At 39.0% G+C, this 24,069-nt stretch overlaps 1 pseudogene; it reads left to right on the forward strand.

Annotated features, from left to right (window-relative positions):
* Positions 1–23,055, forward strand: part of LOC104998465 — a 60,478-nt pseudogene extending 37,423 nt beyond the window's left edge.
* The last annotated feature ends 1,014 nt before the right edge of the window (positions 23,056–24,069 follow it).

Raw genomic sequence — 24,069 nt, forward strand, 5'->3', positions numbered from 1 at the left:
CTTTCGTTGGGATTGGAATGAAAACTGACCATTTCCAGTCCTGTAGGCACTGCTGAGATTTCCAGATTTGCTGGCATATTGAGTGCAGCTCTTTCATAGCATCATCTGTTAGATTTGAAATAGCTCAACTGGAATTCCTTCACCTCCACTAGCTTTGTTCGTAGTGATGCTTCCTAAGGCCCACTTGACTTCGCATTCCAGGATGTCTGGTTCTAAGTAAAGGACCACACAATCTTGCTTATCTGGATCATGATCTTTTCTATATAGTTTTTATGTGTGTGTTCTTAACCACCTCTTCTTAATATCTTCTGCATCTGTTAGGTCCATACTATTTCTCTCCTTAATTGTGCCCATTTTTGCATGAAATGGTCCCTTTGTGTCTCTTACTCTCTTGAGATCTCTAGTCTTTCCCATTATATTATTTTCCTCTATTTCTTTGCATCGACCACTGAAAAAGGCTTTCTTATCTCTCCTTGCTATTCTTTGGTACTCTGCATTCAAATGGGTATATCTTTCCTGTTGTCCCTTGCCTTTGGCTTCTCTTCTTTTCTCAGATATTTGTAAGGCCTCGTCAGACAACCATTTTGCCTCTTTTCTTTCTCTCTGGGATGTTCTTGATCAATGCCTCCTGTACAATGTCATGAATCTCCATCCATAGTTCTTCAGGCACTCTGTCTATCAAAACTAATCCCTTGAATCTATTTGTCACATCTACTGTATAACCCTAAGGGATTTGATTTAGGTCATACCTGGATAGTCTAATGGTTTTTCCTACTTTCTTCAATTTAAGTCTGAATTTGGCAATAAGGAGTTCATGATCTGAGCCATAGTCAGCTCCCAGTCTTGTTTTTGCTGACCGTATAGAGCGTCTCCATCTTTGGCTGTAAAGAATAGAATCAGTCTGATTTCGTCCTTGACTATGTGGTGATGTCCGTGTGTAAAGTCTTCTCTTGTGTTGTTGGAAGAGGGTGTTTGCTATGACCAGTACATTTTCTTGTCAAAGCTCTGTTTGCTTTTGTCCTGCTTCATTTTGTACTCCAAGGCCAAATTTACCTGTTACTTCAGGTATCTCGTGAATTCCTTCTTGTACATCCAGTCCCCTATATTGAAAAGAACATCTTTTTTCAGTGTTAGTTCTAGAAGGTCTTGTAGGTCATCATAGAACTGTTCAAATTCAGCTTGTTCAGAGTTACTGGTCAGAGCATAGACTTGCATTATTGTGATATTGAATGGTTTGCCTTGGAAACAAACAGAGATCATTCTGTCATTTTTGAGATTGCATCCAAGTACTGCATTTGGGACTCATGTTGACTGTGATGGCTACACCATTTGCTCTAAGGTATTCTTGCCCACAGTAGTGGACATAATGGTCATCTGAGTTAAATTCACCCATTCCAGTCCATTTTGGGGCTTCCCTGGTAGCTCAGTCAGTAAAGAATCTACCTGCCACGCAGGAGACCCGAGTTCAATGTCTGGGTCAGGAAGATCTCCTGAGGAAAGTAATGGCAACCCACTCCAGCATTCTTGCTTGGAAAATCCTATTGCCATAGGAGTCTGGAAAGCTACAAATAGCCCATGGGGTCAGAAGCATTGGACACGACTTATGGCCTAAACCACAAACCAGTACATTTTAGCTCACTGATTCCTAAAATGTTGATGTTCACTCTTGCCATCTCCTGCTTGACCACTTCCAATTTCCCTTGATTCATGGACCTAGCATTCCAGGTTCCTATACAGTATTGCACTTTAAAGCCTTGGACTTGACTCCCATCACCCGTCACATCCACAGCTAGGTGTTGTTTTTGCTTTGGCTCCATCTCTTCATTCTTTCTGGATTTATTTCTCCACCAATATTTAGTAGCATATAGGACAGCTACTGACCTGCTGATGGGGAGTTCATCTTTCAGTGTCCTATCTTTTTGCCTTTTCATTCTGTTCATGGGGTTTTCAAGGCAAGAATACTGAAGTGGTTTGCCATTCCCTTCTCCAGTGGACCATGTTTTGTCAGAATGTTCCAGCATAACCCGACTCTCTTAGATGGCCCTTCATGGCATGGCTCGCTCATAATTTCATTGAGTTAGACAAGCCTGTGGTCCATGTGATCAGTTTGGTTTGTTTTCTGTGATTGAAGTTTTCAGTCTGTTTGCCCTGTGATGAATAAGCATAAGAGGCTTATGGAAACTTCCTGATAGGAAAGACTGACTGAGGGGAAAACTGGATCCTGTTCTGATGGGCGGGGCCATGCTCAGTAAATCTTTAATCCAATTTTCTGTTGATGGGTGGGGCTGTGTTCCCTCCCTTTTGTTTGACCTGAGGCCAAACTATGGTGGAGGTAATGAAGATAATGGCACCTCCTTCAGCAGGTCCCATACATGCACTGCTGCACTCAGTTGTCCTGACTGTGCATCAGGCCACCTCCAACCCTTGCCTCAGCCAGAGACTCCTGGAAAATAAAACTAAAAAAGGCAAAAATACAGGCACACACAATCATAATGGCTAATTCCATTCATCACTAAAGTTCTTATATCACATATTCTGTCTCTGGAGAATTCCTGTGTGCACTCAGAACATAATTGAGCATGGAATTACGTTTAGAGTTGTTATGAAAAGAGTTTTGACCTCTTAGATCCCCTGGCCCAGTGGGTTTCTGGACTTCAGGGATTCTCAGGGCACACTACAGAACCACCATTTTAAACCATTGGCATGGTTGGATGTGAAGAGATAAAGGGACCCTTGTATTGACACGGGTTTTAAAGTTTCACTTTTACATTTCTTGCTTGTTTCTTTGATTTCTCTGAAGAAATTTAGACCTGAGAGTTCCTTTTTTGTTAAGCAAATATTTCTGTGTTGCGTTCATTCTTCCCTCATGGTGCTCTGTGCTCTTTGGATCCAGTGTGGTCCTAGACTTACCCTATTTTCACGTGGAAACAATTGGTCACCCACAAGACTATCATGTCTCATATAAGTTTATGATATCTATCCAAGGCTTAAAAAGTCATTCCTGAAGATATTGACCTGAGGAAAGACCATCTCATTGTAATTAAAGACGTTGTCATTGGTGGTGGTGTTCAGTCGCTAAGTTGGGTCCAACTCTTTATGAGTCCATGGGCTGCAGCACGCTAGGCCTCCCTGTGCCTCACCATCTTCCAGAGTTTGCCTGAGTTCATATCCATTGCATCAGCGATGCTATCCTACCATCTCATTCTCTGCTGTCCCCTTCTCCTCCTGCCCTCAATCTTTCCCAGCATCAGGGTCTTTTCCAGTGATTCAGCTCTTCACATCAGGTGCCCAAAATATTGGAGCTTTAGTTTCAGCATCAGTCCTTCCAGTGAATATTCAGCATTGATTTCTCTTAGGATTGACTGGTTTGATCTCTTTGCTGTCCAAGGGACTCTCAGATGTCTTTTCTAGCACCACTCTTTGAAAGCATCAATTCTTCAGTGCTCAGCCTTCTTTATGGTCCAACTCTCACATCTGTACATGACTACTGAAGAAACCATGGCTTTGACTGTACGGACCTTTGTCAGCAAAGTGATGTCTTTGCTTTTTAATGTTGTCTAGGTTTGTAACATTAACTAAAGTAGTAGCAGTCATTAAAAGTGTTTTTAAAACCATGGTCTCTATAGCACACAGTATTATAAGGCATAATTAAGTATAAAATAAGGTAAATATACATTTTCTTAATAATATATTTATATGTTGAAAAATAGTCATGTATGGATGTGAGAGTTGGACTGTGAAGAAAGCTGAACGCAGAAGAATTGATGCTTTTGAACTGTAGTGTTGGAGAAGACTCTTGAGAGTCCCTTGGACTGCAACGAGATCCATCCAGTCCATCCTAAAATAAATCAGCCCTGGGTGTTCATTGGAAGGACTGATGTTGAAGCTGAAGCTCCAATATTTTGGCCACCTGATGCGAAGAGCTGACTCATTTGAAAAGACCCTGGTATTGGGAAAGATTGAGGGCAGGAGAAGAAGGGGATGACCGAGGATGAGATGGTTGGATGGCATCACTGACACAATGGACATGAGTCTGGGTAGATTCCAGGAGTTGATGATGTACAGGGAGTCCTGGCATGCTGCAGTTCATGAGGTCGCAAAGAGTCAGACATGACTGAGTGACTGAATTGAACTGAACTGATATTGGAAAAATAATTATTGGTAAAGTTCTTATGGAATACAGAATATGTAATATAAGTTGAGTGAATCAAAATCAGTAATACTAGGCAATTAAAAAGTAGGAGAAATGAGACACACTAGTTTACATCTCTTCATGAATGATGGTGACCTGTGAGATACTGTAAGCTGTGAAGGACTAGTGAGTTTCAGGGGAGAGGAGGGCATGGAACAGATTCTCTGAAGAAAGACTTTGTACTAGTTAGTCAGAGTTGTATTCTCACATTCTAATAAGTGGAGACTTTGTTTTCACATTTTTAAAATGGGGCTTCTGCTGCTTTGAGCCTCAATAATGAGACTTGTCAAAGAGCCAGGCATTTGAAAGTTGATGGTCAGTGTGCATTGGTGTCCTGTTCAATGACCAAAAATAAGTCAGCATCCACAGAATTTGGACAGAAGACCATAATAGATAAAATGAAGATGAAGACTGTAGCAGTGTTCCTGGTAGGGATTTACTCGCTCCGTCAGCTATGCAAGTTGGAGCTGCCAGGAAACAGAGGAAGCAAAGAAGGTAATGCAGAAGCCCAGAGCACTCAGCCGTGGGCCACCTGGACATGGCCTTACCACCCTTCTGATGGTTCCAAATTAGATAGATTCTATGGCAAAGTCTACCTTGTGCTGACTCCTTTTATGCAGCCTACAGCCAATCAATACCTCTTAGCAAGGTGTTTGCGTTCTCCCTCTGACCATAGTAATATAATAAATAACAAAGAGAGTTAGGAAAACGTAAGTTCGTTCAGGCTGGTGTTTAGCATACACCTGATAGTGGGTAGCAGGATTACGTTTAGAACTCTGGGACTAGTTGGGAGACTAAGTAGCCATCTAGAGACTGCCTTCTCAAAACGGGACTTCTTACCAGTGTTTTTATGTGGCTGTTAATTCATAGGAATTAGTCATGACTATATTCAGTATAACTGCAAAAACAACTCTGATACCAAATACTAAAATATTTTTTGTGTTTTCTGTGACTTCGTGTATTTTAGAATTGGCTTTCTCAGTGGGAATGGGAGTCATGGGAAATTTGCTACATAGTACCTCCTTCTCAGCTGTGTCCACATAGTATATCAACTTGTTTTAGTATTTGTAATGAATTAAGAGTTCACAAGAAAGGTTGGTATAAAGGAATGGTGTATCACTTAAAAGCAGTATATAGAAAGTCAATTCTGATTCTACCAGTTTATTGAGTAACCATGTCTAAGAAAGTGTTGTCCATAAATACTATTTAGCGCCCTTAATCAGTCATACAGTCAGGACTATGGTAAGCAATCATCCACTCTTTCTTTTTTCACTCCTGTACTTTATTCTTTTCTATCCTCACATTGCATTTACAGAATATTCTCAGTTATCTCCTAGAATAGTGACTACAGGCTCTAAACTCAACATGTTTGTCTTTTTTTCTTGTAATCTATACAACTGAGTCATTTGCTCTTGTCTCTCCATGAGCTTGGTAGGTCCAGGAAAAACAAATTCAAAAAAAATGCCTACATGAGTCCCTTCAATACTGGACCATGTGAGATAGGAAAACTACAAAATAGATAGAAGCCACTTCAGTCAGTTTGTGTTGATCATTTTCTTCTCAGTCAATACATTTTATAAAATAGCGAGCAGTTATTTTATCCTTTAGGATCCCTAGATTTGTACATTTATTGATTTCTTAAAGATGTATTCTATACTGTACCCTGAAAGTTTTATATCCGAAATATTTCTGTAAACACTCCCTCAGTTCAGGCCTGCATTACCTTGTTATTCCCAGTATCAATGCCTTCAGATTCACCTTCATCTGGTTATTTGTATGCCCTTCAGATTCCTCCCTCCCGTGGTCTTTAGGGTCACCAATCTCAAAAGCACACGTGACTATGAGGCATTCTGAGTCACATTAATGTCTAGACATCTTAAAGCACTGTTGATGCTCTCATAACTGACTTATGCCTGACCCTCTATCTCTAGCCCTTTCAGTCCTTTGCTCTAGAATTCTGAACTGCTGCTGGCACCCTTATCAATTGTTCCTGTTGTTGTTGTTCAGTCGCTCAGTTGTATCTGATTCTACATGGCCCCGTGGACTGCAGCACACCAGGCTTCCCTGTGCTTCACCATCTCCTGTGCTTGCTTAACTCACGTTCATGGAGTTGGCGATACTATGCAACCATCACATCCTCTGTCATTCCCTTCTCCTCCTGACTTCAACCTTTCCCAGCATCAGGGTCTTTTCTAATGAGTCAGCTCTTCGAATCGGGTGGCCAAAGTACTGGAGTTTCAGCACCAGAGTCAGTCTTTCCAATGAATGTTCAGAACTGATTTTGTTTAGGATTGACTGGTTGGATCTCTTTGCAGTCCAAAGGACTGTCATGAGTCTTTCCGAACACCACAGTTGAAAACCATCAGTTCTTTGGTGCTCAATCTTCTTTTTGGTCCAACTCTCATATCCATACATGACTACTGCAAAAGCCTTTGCTTTGACTAGACGGACCTTTGTCAGCAAAGTAACATCTCTGCTTTTTAATACGCTAAGTTTGTCATATCTTTTCTTCCAAGGAGCAGGTGTCCTTTAATTTCATGACTGCAGTCACCATCTGCATTGATTTTGGAGCCCAAGAAAATAAAGTCTGTTTCTGTTCTCATTGTTTCCCCATCTCTTTGCCATGAAGTGATGGGACTGGATGCCATGACCTTAGTCAGTCCCATCCCTTCACTTTGGACAAATATCTACCCTGTGATGTGTGTGTTCCTCTCCCCATCTTGCTACAGCCTTAAATGTTCTCCCTCTCCTGCCCTCTGTTCCCTTGAACTGTGTAAGTCTGCACTCAGGCATTATCTCTAGAAAAGCCATCATCCCTGACACCTTTTTCTACATTTGTCGTGAAACTCCAATGTCTAGTACTGAGCAGAAACCTGAGAAATAGTTATTGAATAAGAGACACTGGGGCTCTGTATCAACCTAGAGGTGTTGGATGGGGAGGGAGATGAGAAGGGGGTTCAAAACGGGGGATATATGTGTACCTATGGCTGATTCATGTTGAGGTTTGACAGAAAACAACAAAATTCTGTAAAGCAGTTATCCTTCAATAAAAAAAATAAATTAAAAAAAAATGCTATATATACTGAGGCGACTTTTAAGAGCTTGTCCCCTGCAGTCTAGGAACCAAGAGGATAGACATGTAAAGAAATAATTTACAGTTCAGATCTATATCTATCACTAGGAAAATCTAGAAAGATACACTAGAAAAATCTTTAAAGTACTAAGGGAGCTACAAGGAAAGGCATACCTCTTTATCAGGGGAAAGATGGCAGTAATCAAAGACAACTTCACAAAGCAGGTTGAGCCTTAAAAGATGAAAAGTAATTTGTCAGAAGAGTATAGGGAAGCATTTCAGATGAAGGAACTGATAAAAGCTAAAAAGTAAGAGGAATTTTGTAAACCATGAATAATGTTGCAGTTGCTGCTTGGCATGTTGTTAAAAGGTCCTGTTAGAAAGTAGAGAAGAGAATGTATGATGACTTTATATGTCTGTCCTGTATTTTGTTTGGTTTCTGATTGTTTTGTTCACTGCTGTTTGGATCAATCTGTGACTGAATCTTTGAGCTGTTTGTGTTCCTGTAACCTGGTGACATCTGGTATTTCCCAAATGGTTTGTTGAAGTTTTCAGGTCATTGGAAGTAGTTCTTAAAGAAGTAAATATTCAGCTGAAGATTAAGATTGATTTAATCTGTTGTTTCATACAACATTTTAGGTCTCTGTTTTAAATGAGGATTATGTCTTTTATTTAAACATTCTAAGTAACTTTAACTAAACATGCAGATATGTCAAGACTTGGAAATGATAACAGAGGAAGAACAAGAAAAACTTGAAGATGAGAATAACCATGCACAGGTATGTAAAACTGTAAATTTCAATATCTGGTGTAGTACTGCATGAAACAAAAATGTATCAAACAAGTCAAATTAGAATGGAAAGATAAGTTAACACCCATCACAAATGAGTTAAAGCAGAAGTTCAGTGAAATTTTGTGAGGAATACCAAAATACCGACTATGTGATAACCCTAAATAAGAAGCAAACCAAAAGGAAATAGTTCTTAATCTCACAAATAATATACCTGATTGTGAGGAAAAGATGCATTTGGAGTATCTGTCTCTCTAGTATTCCAAACATTTCCTGAACAAAAAGAACCCAGTCTCAAAAATGTTTTTCCGTGGTCTGTAAACTCTGGGTCCCTTGGATAGACTTGTCAGTCATCTTCAAAGCTTTGTTTCCCTGAAAATAAAGTAGACTTTGAAAATTATCAACTAGACATTGGACATGTGTTTATGAAAATTGAGGAGAGTTTTTATAATGATACAGAAAATAAAAAAGTAGGGGAGCCGGTAGTTATATTTGAAGTGAAAGATCAAGAGATTGATATGCAAATGTCACAAAATATGAGGCAAGATCCCACTAATCGGAAATTATACACGGGACAGGCATGTCATTCTAGTCTGTGACTTGTCTACTCTGGTTAGATGAAACATAGAATTCAAATAAAAATTCACGTTCCCCTTGCTGTTGTTAAAATACTGATCTGAAAAATAAAGCAATACAGGACTGGTTCCAGAAGCCACTGCATGCAGATAATTGCAGCAGTAGTGACAATAAAAGCATGGAGCCCGAATTAGAAAATGGGGATTCTTCTCCACCTAATAGTCACAGCACATCTGAAATGTATGTAAGTGAATTAGAGAAGGATATGCAGAGGTTTAAGAATGAAATAGACATGTTTCAAGTAGAGTTGCTGGCTCTGGAAAAAGAAAATGTAACTTCCAAAAGAGTTTCTCATTTTCTCTTGCTTTGGTTTTTCTCTTTCTTGATGATGTGGTCCATTTTGATTTTCCATTTATGGATAAAGTGGGGTCATCCAAAGAGGTAATTTTGTAGAAATCAATTATTACCTCAATAACAGGAATTCAGGAAACTATTTTCATGGCTTTTATCCTTCAATCAATTTTCATATCTAATTCTTCTCCGTCAGTCTTCATATGGACTGGGAAACTCATTTACCTATGTACCATGTGGTCTTTTGAGCTAGAATAAGCACCAAGGAAATTGCTTAAGAAGAATAATCAGCTAGGGTTTTGCGTCTTTTTTTTTTTTTCCCCCTTTAACACTGTTGGGTTAAATATAAGTTATATTTCCATAGAATGGGAAGAAAGCACTGACTGAGAGATGGGACATGAACATGTGTTCCCTCTAATCTCTTCATTGTGGTTGACTATGTGTGATCTTCTCTGCTTTCCGCAATCACTGGGCACTTAGATTTCCAGCATGGCCTCTTCAGGATCTTTTTAATAATAAATACATGTGCTCCCACATATGCTTTAATCAGCACTCTCAGATGTTTCTTTTGAGACAGACCTTTCCATTATGTTGTTTACTAAAATGTAGAAAGATTTGACATGTGTGATTTTATTACATAAATAGTGTAGTGTGTGTGTGTGTGTGTGTGTGTGTGTATGTGCACCCATGTGTGTACATGTGTGTGTGATAATTACTCAGTCATGTCCAAATCTTTTCAAACCCTTGGACTGTAACCTGCCAGGCTCCTCTGCCCATGGAATTCCCCAGGCCAGAAAGAATACCAGAGCAGCTAGCTGTTCCCTTCTCCAGAGGATCTTCCTAACCCAGGGATTGAACTCAGGTCTCCCCCATTGCAGGTGGATTCTTTAATATTTGAGCCACCAGGGAAGCCCATAGGTAGTATAAACCCTGAGCAAAAAAGAAAAAAAAATAATAAGTGTTTATCTACAAAGGAGAAGACTGAGTTCTGAGATGCTGTGAGATTTTTCTTTCTTCAGTAATAGGTTTTTAAAATTGTTTGTTTGCTGTTTTGTGTAAGAGGTGCTTTGACTGAGTTTGAACAACACACAAAAAGACAAAACAAACAAACAAAAAAAGAAACAAAAAAACTCTATGTATTCTCCCGTTTAAAAAAAAAAAAAAAAGGAGATGAGCCCTACCCCCAACTAAGGCATTGAGTTACTGTGCCACAGTCATGCTTTTAACTTATCTGATTAATCTGATGAATTCATTTGGTAATATATAACATTCAACGTTCCAGAATTGTATCATCTTTTTTGGTGCCATAAAATGCTAGGGAGTGCCAGATTAGGGCCTTAAACAAAACCTTGAACATTTTTTTGATTTTATTGCTGTTTTTGGTAAATAGTGGGGCAATGCTAGGTAATTATCTCTATACCCTCTAGCTGTAAGTTTTGATGGTTATTGAATGTAGAATTGGGAGACATTACTTATATTCCAGAATTCTGCACTACCTAACAACTCCTCAGTTTCATTCTGCTCCTTGTGTTTTGGTAAACTCTGCTTCATTTAATTTAGTGAACATTGTCACTTTTTTGCTATCTCCTGGATCCAAGTGAAAAAAGAATTGTAAAAGGCAGAGGGGAAAGAATAGCTTTAGTGCAGAGAGAAGATTGTTTCCTTTCTGAGGTGCGAAGGTGTCACATCCTCTATATCTGGCTGTTTAATGGAAAATCCAGGTAGTAAAGACCAAAGAGGACAGATTTTGTGTCTTTGTCTTTTTATTTCATCGTTTCTGCCCATCAGATGGGGAAGACTGAATATGAATAATTGCATCTTATTAAGAAAGCCATTTTTGAAATTTTGGGGAAATTGTCTTTTCCTCAAACAGAAAGGAGCAGATTTTACAAAAATTTCAGTGACTTGTAAGTGATAAAATTAAAATAAACCCCAAAATATTTTTATCACTTAAATTCAGGGTGAGCACTGAATCAAATAATAAAATTGAAAACAAAGGTCTTTATAATCACTACATAGCGATTATTCTTAGTGTCAAACTTCCATTAAAGGTTGAAGAAGAAAAGAAACACAAAAGTAGTGAAGTGGAACTATCAGAGAACATATGTGATGCTGCTGATGAGAGTGGATTGTTTCAGCGGAGAAAGAGTGGAGGAAACAGCAACCAGGAGTTTCCTGCTATGCCGAATGAGGGTTCTGATAGGTAATCCTATATCAATATTTAACAGCACATCCCTTGTTATGTTCCTATAAAATAATTTCTAACTTGAGCTAATGTTTGTGATGTACAGATTTTATATTTTACTAGAGATATGGTTATTTTGAATATTCTTGTCCTTTAGCCTTATTACTAGAGTTCCTTTGTTAACATACCACCATGTTACATATAAGAGTATTCTGGATTTGACTGCATATTTGCCTTAATCAGTGTGTTGTATATTTAAATTTGTTTTGTCACTAATGAACATCCTTTCATTTCAGTTTGAGGACTTCTTTCAGCATTTCTCATGAGGCGGGACTAGTGGTGATGAACTCCATCAGGTTTGCTTTGTCTGGGACAGTTTTTATTTCTCTTTCATTTCTGAAAGACAACTTTTCTGGAAAGAGTACTCTTGGCTGACAGGTTTTTCTCTCCTAGTACTTTGAGGTTGTCCATGGAGGGAGGCCAAATTGCTGATGGTGGCAGGAGAACCAATGAGGCAACGGTCTTTCAGCCGTGATGCTGCTGTCGCATCATGCGGGTGGTTTAAAAGTGAGCTCTCCTCCCCTGGCCAAATATTTCCTTGGTTCCTTCTTTCATGGTATATATGCCTCATGTCATTTAAAATACCACCTAAATTAAATGTGGCTTTTTTCTGTGAATTCTTTTTTTCATTTATTTTTGGCTGTGCTGGGTCTTTGCCACAGTGCTTGGGCTTCTCAGTGTGGTGTCTTTTCTTGATGCTGAGTGTGGGCTCTAGGGTGCTGGCTCCAGTAGCTGTGTAGCATGGTTTAGTTGCGCCATGGCATGCGGGGTCTTCCCTGACCAGGAATGGAACACCTTCCCCCTTTATTGGTAGGTGGAGTCCTAAGCACTGGACCACCAGGGAAGTCCCTAAATTCACCATTATTATATTTAGAAGCAAAACAAAAAATATAGTGTAAATCTACTTATGACTCCCATGTCTAAGAGTCAAGGCATTTAGCCAGTGGACTCCAGGTTTGTAGTGTAGCCCTTGAGGTTCTTCTCAGTGTCTTTCCAGATGCATCTCTCTATTCTCTTCCATGTATTTTGTGCTCTTCCTTCCAGGTTCCTCAGAAAGAACCCAGATGCCCTGTGCCTGATGTTTGTGTTCACATTTGAATCTCCAAGTAGAATGATTTTCTCCCTTTTCTGTTTCTCATGACCTCCTCTCTTCACTTCTTCTGCAAATCCTTCCTTATTTCACCTATCACTTTCATATGTCAAGTTTTATATATCATATTGTACATAATCATATCTGCGTTTGAAGGAAGAATTTGTTTTCTTGCATATGGTTGGTACTCTATAACTGTCTTGTGAATTAATCAATGACTTAAGATGGGTAAGAGTTGGAATTTTATACGAATTGGTTGTTTTTTTATTCTTTATCAGTTGAATTATTAGAAAACATTGGCTTTTTTGTGGACTTTTTAAAGTAGAGATCCTGGTTTGCACAGGAAGGAAGTAAAGAAAAAGAATGATGACAAATGGACGCCGGAAGAAAGTGTGATTGCACCAATATTTGAAAAGACCTGACTGGTGGTCTGCTGCATGTGAATGATGACAGCATTTTAAGGGAAGTGGATCGGGTTGATGACAGGTACATTCTCCAGATTCCTTGTTTGTAGGGAAAGAAATATTAGCACTGAATACTTCTTCTAGAAATAGAGCAGCATTATAGAGTGCTCAGGCCAAGACAAGAGATTGCTCAACTCTAGTGGATAAACACTGCTGAAAGGTTAAGGTGAGGACCAATACCTTTGGCCAGGAAGTCCTTTCAGTAAATAGTCCCCTTGGACAAGCTGGACTGTAATGAATACACCTAAACATTCAGTAGGGAATGTTATTGGGATAGGCAATGAAGAACTGGATGGTAACTGAAGAGGAATGTGGAGTTCACAGTTGTTACTTGTTTTATGTTAAGAAGGGAGCTTTTAGAGTATGTATGCTATTGGAGGGAGAAGGCAATGGCACCCCACTCCAGTACTGTTGCCTGGCAAATCCCATGGATGGAGGAGCCTGGTAGGCTGCAGTCCATGGGGTCACTAGGAGTCAGACACTACTGAGTGACTTCACTTTCACTTTTCAATTTCATGCATTGGAGAAGGAAATGGCAACCCACTCCAGTGTTCTTGCCTGGTGAATCCCAGGGACGGGGGAGTCTGGTGGGCTGCCGTCTATGGGGTCACACAGAGTCGGACACGAATGAAGTGACTTAGCAGTAGCAGCAGCATGCTATTGGAAATGAGCCAGTAGATGGCGTGTTTATTTAGTTTAGTCTTGTTTGCATTTCCAATACTAGAAAGCTTATTGATTGTATGACATTGTCTTTAAACTATTGCAGTGAACTAATTGTACATACTACTTCTGTTCACGTGTAGTTTTATGGTAAGGGCTTGTTCATTGGTTCTGAAGTGTAATATTTCTATGTAATGGAATATGCAGATGATTGCTTAAATTAATTCTATCATATATAGATTTTCAAAAATACATAATTGTGAATTTACAAACACTTAGGCTATACTGAATAGGATATGGTCATTCCTTGATGATTCTAGTTGACAGTAACATGATGAGTAGCTATGATTTTGTAAGGTGCTCTGAAACATCACATCATATTAACTTCATAGTTGTTTATAGATTCCAGGGAAAAGGGAAATATTTTGTTTATATTCAATAGAAAAACATTATTAACAATCTTTCACAAATTATTCCTTTTGCATGATAAAGATCTAAATGACAAAACCCGTGCTTCCTTTACTAAGCGTGTCATTAACACATATTGTGTGCTCAATACATGTACATCAGATGCATGAAGAAACAGCAGAATGGGTGAATGAATGCCTATTGATGAATTTCTTTACAGAAAACAAAACTTTATTGACAGTAGATTTGCAGGCTTGCCTACCTCTGAAGTCTTTTTAATTTTTGAGAAATATGTTTTAAGATTCAGAAATCATTATTTATAGCTATAGCTAGACCTGAAATAATACTATAGATTCATTTGCTATTGTATTACTTAAAAAGACTTTTCAGTATTACTTTCTCAGCGTATTTTGGAAGAGCAGTGTAGAAGCCAGACTTCGTGGCTTTGAATTCTGGGTTTGTTGGTGACATGATGAGTGGGCTTGGGCAAGTTCCTCAGCCTTTGTGAGCTCCATTTCTTCCTATACCTATCTCCCAGAATGATTGTGGGGATGAAAATGCCTTTAGGACATGTCAGGTGCTTCTAATAATGAATGGCCAATGCATAGGAAGTCCTCAAAAAGCTAATATCTTGGTTATTCAAATGGATTCCTTTCTTAGAAGAACTGAAGAAATACCTCCCAGATAGGTCGTATTGCCATAAAAGTTAGTTCTTATGGAAAAGAACAGGTGCCAAAAACACTAGTATACTGTTTCCTATTACACAATGCAAGTAACTTTATGTTTTTCCTTTTCCTTGGATCTAACTTTAATACTTTATTAATATTACTGACATATTTTCTGTGTTCTTTAATGCTGCTCTTATTTATTTCTGCATCCTTTATAGACAATTACTTGCCAATGCAAAGGGTTTATATAAAAAAGAAAAGTTGAGGTATTGTTTGTATTTTTGAATATTTAATATTAGCCTGAAAAGAATCCTTTGTTCTTTTAGGCCTGCAAGGAAAACACCATATGAAAAGAAGAAAGTATAGTTAAAAAAAAAAAATGAACTTTCAAAAATACTGTCCTTGTCAAAAATACTTTGTCAAAGGAATAGTGGTAAAATAGGAAATCTTCCTTTGTTGTAGGGAAGTTTACTTTGAACACATCATTTAGAAACACTGTTTATAAAGTTATTCTTTTGATAAAAATCTCTTCTTTTAAGAAATGTCTGTTTTTGTTTTGATACAGAGATTTATCACCTCTGTACACTTGGTGTATTTATATAGATTTTAAGGACATTGTGAAACAGTATTGTTTATGTGTAGGTCTGCTAAGCTGCTAAGTCACTTCAGTCGTGTTCGACTCTGTGCGACCCCATGGATGGCAGCCCACTAGACTCCCCTGTCCCTGGGTTTCTCCAGGCAAGAACACTGGAGTGGGCTGCCACTTCCTTCTCTAGTGCATGAAGGTGAAAAGTCAAAGTGAAGTCACTTAGTCATGTCTGACTCTTAGCGACCTCATGGACTGCAGCCTACCAGGCTCCTCTGTGTAGGTCAAAGAACAAATTAATTATGTGAATGAACTGGATGACTTAACTCAGTCGTCCGAGACTGTTTCTGAGGATGGTGACGTGCTTTACTCTACGAATTACATGTTGCAAATAGAACCTCTCAACGTGGGGTGTAAAGGTAGGACTGCAGTGTAAATGTTAATGGAAAGCCTGTCTGTGTATAGAGTAGTGATATATGCACACCTTGTCAGTACTGCTGTAGAGCCAGGGATATATTACAGTGCTGTGCATCTCAGAAGTTTGATTTGCATTAAAAGGATATGAAAGTGAGTGTATACTCTGAGACACAGGCCTATGATACTCTCACTCACTGTACCTTCTGTTGACTCTTCTTCTTTCCTATGCCTTCACCCACGGTCAGGTCAGCATCATTTTCCTCCTAGAGTAACTGAAATAATCTCAGGACTTCTTTCCATGCCACTCTACCTGGCAGAACCTCAGTCTGCACAGCAACTGTAATTATTGCCTATTTTTAAACATTCAGGTCTCATCATGCTACCCCCTTGCTTCAAGCCCAACTGTTGCCTCTCTTTGTTGCGTGGTTAAAGGTCACAATTGTGTGGTTCCATCTGGTTTTAGTTTTCACCCTTCTTTCTACATGAATTCTAGAATCAGCTTGTCAGTTCCCTAAAATGTCTGCTGGTCTTAACATTTTCATTTTCCTTCAGTTCAAAATACTTTGTACTTTCTCTTTTCATTACCTTTTTGATCCAAGGGTTATTTAGACCCGTGTGATTTAGTTTCCAAATATTGAGAGTTTTCCAGAGATCCTTCTTTGGCTCTTGCTCATGATTCGATAGGTGCATCCAGAGGGGCTCTGGGGCTAGGACTGATTATTTCCTGCCTTGGGGGCAAGATCTTGCTGACTACTCTGTTCATTCTGCTAGGAAAATCTAGGAATTTTCCAGCCTAGCTCATGAGAATTGGAGAAGGAAATGGCAACCCACTCCAGTGTTCTTGCCTGGAGAATTCCAGGGATGGCAGTGCCTGGTAGGCTGCTGTCTATGGGGTCGCCCAGAGTCGGACATGACTGAAGCGACTTAGCCGCAGCAGCAGCAGCTCATGAGAATAGATAGAATTCCTGGGACTGAGTGAGCACCAGTCACAGGTTCCTATAGTCTTTTCAGATGGTTTCTTCCTGGTCTCAGGTGGTTTCTCCCAGATGGGCTCTGTTCCTTCCTCTGCTGAATACCCGAGGGGCTCCTCCTCAGATCTCCAGGGTCCTTTTTCTCTCTGTTCCCCTCTCTCCTCTCTATGGTTCTAATCTGTGATCTCTGCCCATTTTGGTTCACCAGACTGTCAGCTTCATCACCTCCTGTCAGGAAGTCTGGCTAACTCAGCTTCCATTCCTTCTCCCTGTGTTGGGGCCTGGAAATTCTCTCAAGGCAGTGAGCTGGGCATTCCTTAGGCTAACCTCATGTGTTTCCAGGATTGTCTTTCATTCCCTGAAGTCCTTTATCATGAAAATAATTGTTTAATGTATTTTGTAGGTGTTGTTTTTGCTCGCTCCACTCAGGAAGGTAAATCAGTAGCTGTTTACTCTATCTTGGTTAAAAACATAATGGCAGCTGCAGACTGTCCACAGGGTTGTTCTTCCTACTCTACTTACTACTTTCTGCTCATCCTTCATTTCTCAGTGTGACATCTCTTCCCCAGAGAAATCTTTCCTGGACCCAGTCTATGTCAAGTTCTGTTATATGATCATAGAACTCTCTTTTCTTAGAGTATCTATCTGAACTCATAATTATTTTATTTTTCTTTGTCTTCTACTAGACTTCAAGCTAAACAAAACCCAGGGGCATCTGTTTTATTTTCAGAGCTTTGGAATAATATCTTCCACATTATAGACCCTTAATACTTGTTCAGGGCATGGATGAGTGAACGTGAATTGCACAGTCCTTTATACTCAAAAATTACTCACATAAATTTTTGTTTGTTTCTATCTTTGTTTTCTTCATCATGCAGGTTCTGCTGGCTTGTTGAAAATTCAGGATACAATTCTTTTGCATGAAAGATTAGTAGATTTTCAAAGAAGCCACTGTGAACTACTTAGAGGAGAATTTTACAGGATGAAAAGTAAGGTTCGTGGGCTACAAAAAGAGCTCTCAGAAATGAAAGAAGTGAAATCACAGTTAGAACATCAGAAAGTGGAGTGGGAACGAGAGCTCAGCAGCTTAAGGTACTGTACACCTTGCTTTAAAAAAATATTTGAACTATTGTTTCCTTTAATACTGCAGAGATGTAGACATGTTATAATGACTAACTTATCCTCTAGGATTTTACAGAGGAGAAAATGTTAGTAGTATTGTGGAGTGTGAAATTCTTGGAAATAATATAGCATTTTCTTAACAGTGAATGCTTCCAATAACTTAGTGTATATTTTTCCAAATCATCATTTTCACGAGCATACAGAAGTCCACCATAATGGAAACCCCATTAAATATTTACCAAATTGACTTTCAGTTGTTTTTTCACTTTTATGTATTCTATTTAATACTGCAAGGAAACACCTTTTCTATAAATTCATTTCTACCTTTCTAATTATTTTAAATACATTTTCTTTAATAATATTGTATAATTTGGTCAAAGTATGAGAACTTAAAAATGGTCTGTAATCTATATTTCTAAACTATTCTTAGGAAAGTTTATATTACTTTACATTCCCATTAGCAGATTTATGAAGTAGCCATTTTTCTCAAGAGAAAATTAGGATAGAATTTATGCAGTTTTATTCTTAACACTCTGTCTGAAAACAGTGACCATTATTAAGTGTTTTTCATTGTATTCCCCCCATGTTTACTATTTTAAACATTGTGAAGAGGGAACAAAAGTTATTGCAGCAGTGAATAATATCATGATTTTCTAAGAAGAGTTTTAAATTTTGCAGATTCACCTTAAAGCAAGAAGAAGAGAATAGAAGAAATGCTGAGATGTTTTATGAAAAAATGAGGGAGCATTTAAGAAGAAAAGAAGACCAATATAGTAAAGAAGTTGAAGTGAAACAGCACCTAGAACTCACTTTCCAAGCAGTAGAAGTGAAAGTGAAGACTGAGAGAAATAATCTGAATCAGGTAGAGTAATCTTTGGTGAAAATTTCAAGTTTCTAACATGATTTTATCAATATTACTTATAATATCCCCTTTTTAAAAAAATACCATTTATTTAGTGTCATTTTGTTTAGTGTTATAGGAAATTTTAGGTTAACTGTTAAAAACAAAAGAAAAGAAATTCAAAGTTCCCAAAGTAACAAGGCCAGAAATAAGAATTGTATGATCCTGACATGCTGGGTGCACTTTTTCAAGCAGAGGGAGGAAGAGGTCACATCAGTAGCTCACACAATAGATCCTGAGAAACCACAGGATTGAGAATGGTGTAGAAACTGGAGGTTAAGCTCTCAGCCCACCTCAAGCAACCGATCCTTCAGCCTTGACAGACCATTCATGAGTGAATAGGTCTAGAAGAGAAGGGGCACTGGGAGGGACCATCGTGCCTAATTTTACATCAACTTGCCTCTGGCCTTCAATCTGGCAGATGGCTGAGGGTCATAGACCCCCCTCCCTCTGTGCCCATAAGCCCTCCAGTCCACCTGCCCCATGAACAGCTCAGAGCTGGCTCCAGTTTTCCCAGCTGCATTCTTCCTTACCACACCTCAAGGACAGGTGTTAACTGTTGTCCTCGAGAGATGCAGGGATTTTTTTCCAGAAGTTGGTAGAAACCAGACCCTCTTAAAGTTGGTTGCCCTTCCTTCTGCAGAGTTCTCGAGTGGCATCTCACAGCAGAGGAATTTGCTTCCACACCCAATGTCCCTCTCAAACATGGACTGCGTCCCATCCCCGAGGTCCTAGCAGCAGATCTCCCACAACAAAAAGCTCTCGGGAAGAGGTCAGGAAAGTAGTATTTATAATTCAAATCCATTTGTCTAGAGCAGTCAGGGAGTGACATACGATGGCCTCATCCAAGGAGAGGCCTTTAATATTTTCCATAGGAATCAATCTCAAATTTTTGTGACTATCTTGGAGGAGCCGGCACCCTGATTGTGGTTTAGGCAAGGAAGACCATGTATGGTTCACCATCGACTGCTACCTGACCAAGTCCTTCTGCTTTGGAGTGAATGTGTCCATCACTCCATGCATGTAGTGCATGGAGTGCAGACACCTTCAGTGTCTGAATCAGAGTCCATTCTTGGCTCCACTGTCATTTCTTTAACCAATACCCTGTCAAGGACCTTTTCACATCATTTACTGTTTTTCATTTTGTAAAAACTGCGACATCAGTGTAAAAACACTTTTGAACACTTTAAAAAGTTATTTCTTTAGAATAAACTTATAAAAGTGCCTCCCCCGCACCAAGGGATGGGGGGGAACTCTCGCTACCAATTAAAGATATTCTGGGTTTTGGTAATGATTTCACTTCCTCGATTGATCGTTAGGTTAGTTTATCACTTCCCCTAATGATAAGGAGGAAACTACAGGCAGTTCAGAGACCACATTTTGGATGTGATTTTTCTACTTGTGAGAAAATGAGCACTCTGCTCTGTGAGTGTCCTATTTCAGTACAAGGAACTTTTGAGAACAGTGATAGATATGGCATAATATATATTTAGTGATAGTTATTAAGTGTTTTTTATTGTATTTTCCCCATCTTACTATTTTAAACATGGAGAGATAATGAAATTTATTGCAGCAGCAAATAATCTCATAGTTTTTTAAGAGCTTTCTAAATTTTAGCTTATTTACCATTAGTGTATGTACCATGAATGAAATAGGAAGCTTATTTTGTATTGATATGTTTGTACTAGAGACATGTGGTTTGATGTAAGAAGACTGCTGCTGCTGCTGCTGCTAAGTCGCTTCAGTATGTCCGACTCTGTGTGACCCCATAGACGGCAGCCCACCAGCCCCGTCCCTGGTATTCTCCAGGCAAGAACACTGGAGTGGGTTGCCATTTCCTTCTCCAGTGCATGAAAGTGAAAAGGGAAAGTGAAGTCGCTCAGTCGTGTCTGACTCTTAGCAAGTAGTAGAGTCCAAAGACATGGTGAAAAGGCTGTAGCTTACTCATATTTTTAACTTTTGCCTCTCCAGAATAATTACAGCTAATGAGTTAATTAATGTTTGTAGAAGTGTCTAGTACAGTTGTCAATAGGTGTAACTTTTGTAATTGCCTATTAAAAAGTTAGAAGATAGCATATTCTCAAGGAAAAACTTTTGTATAAAATTTAGTCTATTTATACAGAGTTAAGGCTCTTACTGTGAAGTAGATGTGTAGGAGGTATCAAATGCAGTGTTTATAAACCTAGCAAGTGGTGTTGTTTATTGAATTATAGTTGATTAACAATATTCTGTTAGTTTCAGGTATACAGCACAGTGATTCAGATATATATGTATATATTATATAAATGGGGCTTCCCTGCTGGTTCAGAGTATAAAGAATCTGCCTGCAATGCAGGAGACCTGGGTTCAGTCCTTGGGTTGGGAAAATCCCATGGAGAATGTGGAGAAGGCAATGGCACCCCACTCCAGTACTCTTGCCTGGAAAATCACATGGGCAGAGGAGCCTGGTAGGCTGCAGTCCATGGGGTCCCTAAGAGTCAGACACGACCAAGCGACTTCACTTTCACTTTTCACTTTCATGTATTGGAGAAGGAAATGGCAACCCACTCCAGTGTTCTTGCCTGGAGAATCCCAGGGATGGGGGAGCCTGGTGGGCTGAAGTCTATGGGGTTGCCCAGAGTCAGACACGACTGAAGCAACTTAGCAGCAGTAGCAGCAGCAGCCTGGAGAAGGAAATGGCTACCCATTCCAGTATTCTTGCCTGGGAAATTCCATGGACAGAGGAGCCTGGCAGGCTATAGTCTATGGGGTCCCAAAGAGTTGGACATGACTGAGTGACTAATACACATACACACTCACTCACACACATGCTCACATGTACACACATATTCCATTTCAGATTCTTGCAGAATATTAAGTAGTTCCTTATGTTGTACAGTATATCTCTGTTGGTTATTTTATATCTACTAGTGTGTATATGTTAATCCCAGCATCCTAGTTTATCCCTTCCCCTACGCTGCTTTCCCCTGTGGTCACCATAAGTTTGTTTTCTGTGTCTATGAGTCTCTTTCTATTGTATGAATAAGTTCATTTTAGATTCTACATATAAGCAGTATGATATAATACTTGTCTTTGTCTGACTTACATCACTTAGGGTGATAATATCTAGGTCCATCCCTGTTGCTACAAATAGCATTATTTCATTCTTTTTTATGCCTTACTAGTTTTCCATTATATAAATATTCCACATCAGATGCAATTTTTAAGTGTAGTCAGATCTATGAATCTTTTATTTTAAGCCTTCTGGGTTTATTGTAGTTCAGAGGGAAGCCTTTCCAGTTCTGAGCTTCTTGAAAAGTCTCTTGGGATTTTTTTTTTTTTTTATTTTACTTTCTTGGACTCACTGTCTTCCATTAAATTATTGAAGCTTTGGGAATTTCTGCTTATATAAAGTCTGAGAATTGAATTGAACCTTATTTTTTCCTGTTGGAGACACACTTGGTGCAGTCTTTTCATTGTATAAACATACAAGTTAGTCTTTCATTTCCATAGAAATCATGGAATATCACTTTACTGAGTACTAGCTAAAAATCTCCTTTGTTTCACTTAGGTTTATGATAGTGTGAACAAACAAAAGACCTGTTGCACAAAAAGCACATGCTGCAGGAGGAAATTGCCATGCTAAGACTGGAGATAGATGCACTGAAAAATCAGCACCGGGAAAAGGAAGAGAACTATTTTGAGGACATTGAAATTCTCAAAGTAAAGAATGATGATCTTCAAAAGGCAATAAAACTGAATGAGGAAACGTTAACAAAGACTATATCCCACTATACAGGCCAGCTTAATGCTCTGACAGCTGAGAATATGCTGCTAAACTCTAAGCTGGTGAACAAAAAAGAAAGTAAACAAAGACTGGAAACGGAAGTGAAATCCTACCGTTCTAGACTGGGTGTTGCCTTACATGATCAAGGTCAGACATCAAAAAGAGATCTGGAACTTGCCTTCCAGAGAGCAAGAGATGAGTGGTTATGCTTGCGGGACAAAATGAAGTATGATGTGGCTAATCTAAAAGATAACAAGGAGACACTTACCCAGCAACTATCTACAGTGAAAAATATCTTCAAAAAGCTGAAAATCAAGCTGCATCACGCGAGAGATGATCTTAGAGAAAAGACTTTGATGTTAGAATGTGTCCAGAGGGATCTAAGCCAATCAGAGTTTCAAAAGCAGGAAACTGAACACATGTATCAGAATGAACAAGGCAAAGTGAATACATACCTTGGAAATCAGGAATCCTTAGAGGAGAGATTACCTCAACTCCAGAGTGAAAACATGTTGCTCCATAGCAACTGGGAGCCGACAGTAAAGAGAAGATGGTCGTTAGCATCCAAGACCAGTTTCAGCGGATCGTGAGAAAACTTCAGGCCAAATATGAGAAACAAGGTCTGATGCTGGAGAAAAGAAACAAGGAGTTAATCAAGAAATGGAATCATTTAAAAGAGAGAATGTATTCATACGAAAATGAGAAAGCAGAAGGAGAAGTGAGTATCCAGAAGGAGAAATAATTCTCAGACTTTCTGAAAGAAAGTTCAAAGTGATTCTGGCTAAATGTTGAATCTAGTTCAATACAAAAAATACACAGGCTGTAAATCTATGGTCTCTAAACCAGCCTAAAAGCATACTTTGTATCCAGCAAATAAAAATTAGACTGAAGAAATCTTTTACTTTGTGTAGGGACATCGTGTCATTTATGAAATGTTAAGAGATTTAGTTCTAAATTGTTAACATAGACAGGTAGTAGTAATTTACTCTTTATTAAGGTAATAATTTTAATCTTTATGTTACCACATTTCAGTATTATGACGAAGCAGATAAATGCAATGCTCAAACCTGAAATGAATATTTCAAAATGAAGCTTCAGTTACCTGGATTATCTTGTTAGTCAATTCCAGGTTTCCCAGAGGCTGTATTTTATATATCGTACTTTGTCTTCAGTAGCTTGTCATAGCTTTTTGTTATATTTGTTGATACGATTTTATTTTTATTCATGTCAATTTGAGTTATATATGGGGATCATTTTAGCCTTGAATCATTTATTCTTAAAGCCTCTCAACTCTTCAAATGCATCTTAGTTAGTTAGTTAGTTCAGTCACTCAGTCATGTCCGACTCTTTGCGACCCCATGAATCACAGCACGCCAGGCCTCCCTGTCCATCACCAACTCCAGGAGTTCACTCAGACTCACGTCCATCTAGTCAGTGATGCCATCCAGCGATCTCGTCCTCTGTTGTCTTCTTCTCTTCCTGCCCCCAGTCCATCCCAATATCAGAGTCTTTTCCAGTGAGTCAACTCTTCATATGAGGTGGCCAAAGTACTGGAGTTTCAGCTTTAGCATCATTCCTTCCAAAGAAATCACAGGGCTGTTCACCTTCAGAATGGACTGGTTGGATCTCCTTCCAGTCCAAGGGACTAGCAGAGTCTTCTCCAACACCACAGTTCAAAAGCATCAATTCTTCAGCACTCAGCCTTCTTCATAGTCTAACTCTCACATCCATACATGACCACGGGAAAAACCATAGCCTTGACTAAATGGACATTTGTTGGTAAAGTAGT

Source organism: Bison bison, unplaced genomic scaffold (genome assembly GCF_000754665.1).
Source record: "Bison bison bison isolate TAMUID 2011002044 unplaced genomic scaffold, Bison_UMD1.0 scf7180017864329, whole genome shotgun sequence".
Taxonomy (NCBI): Eukaryota; Metazoa; Chordata; class Mammalia; order Artiodactyla; family Bovidae; genus Bison; species Bison bison.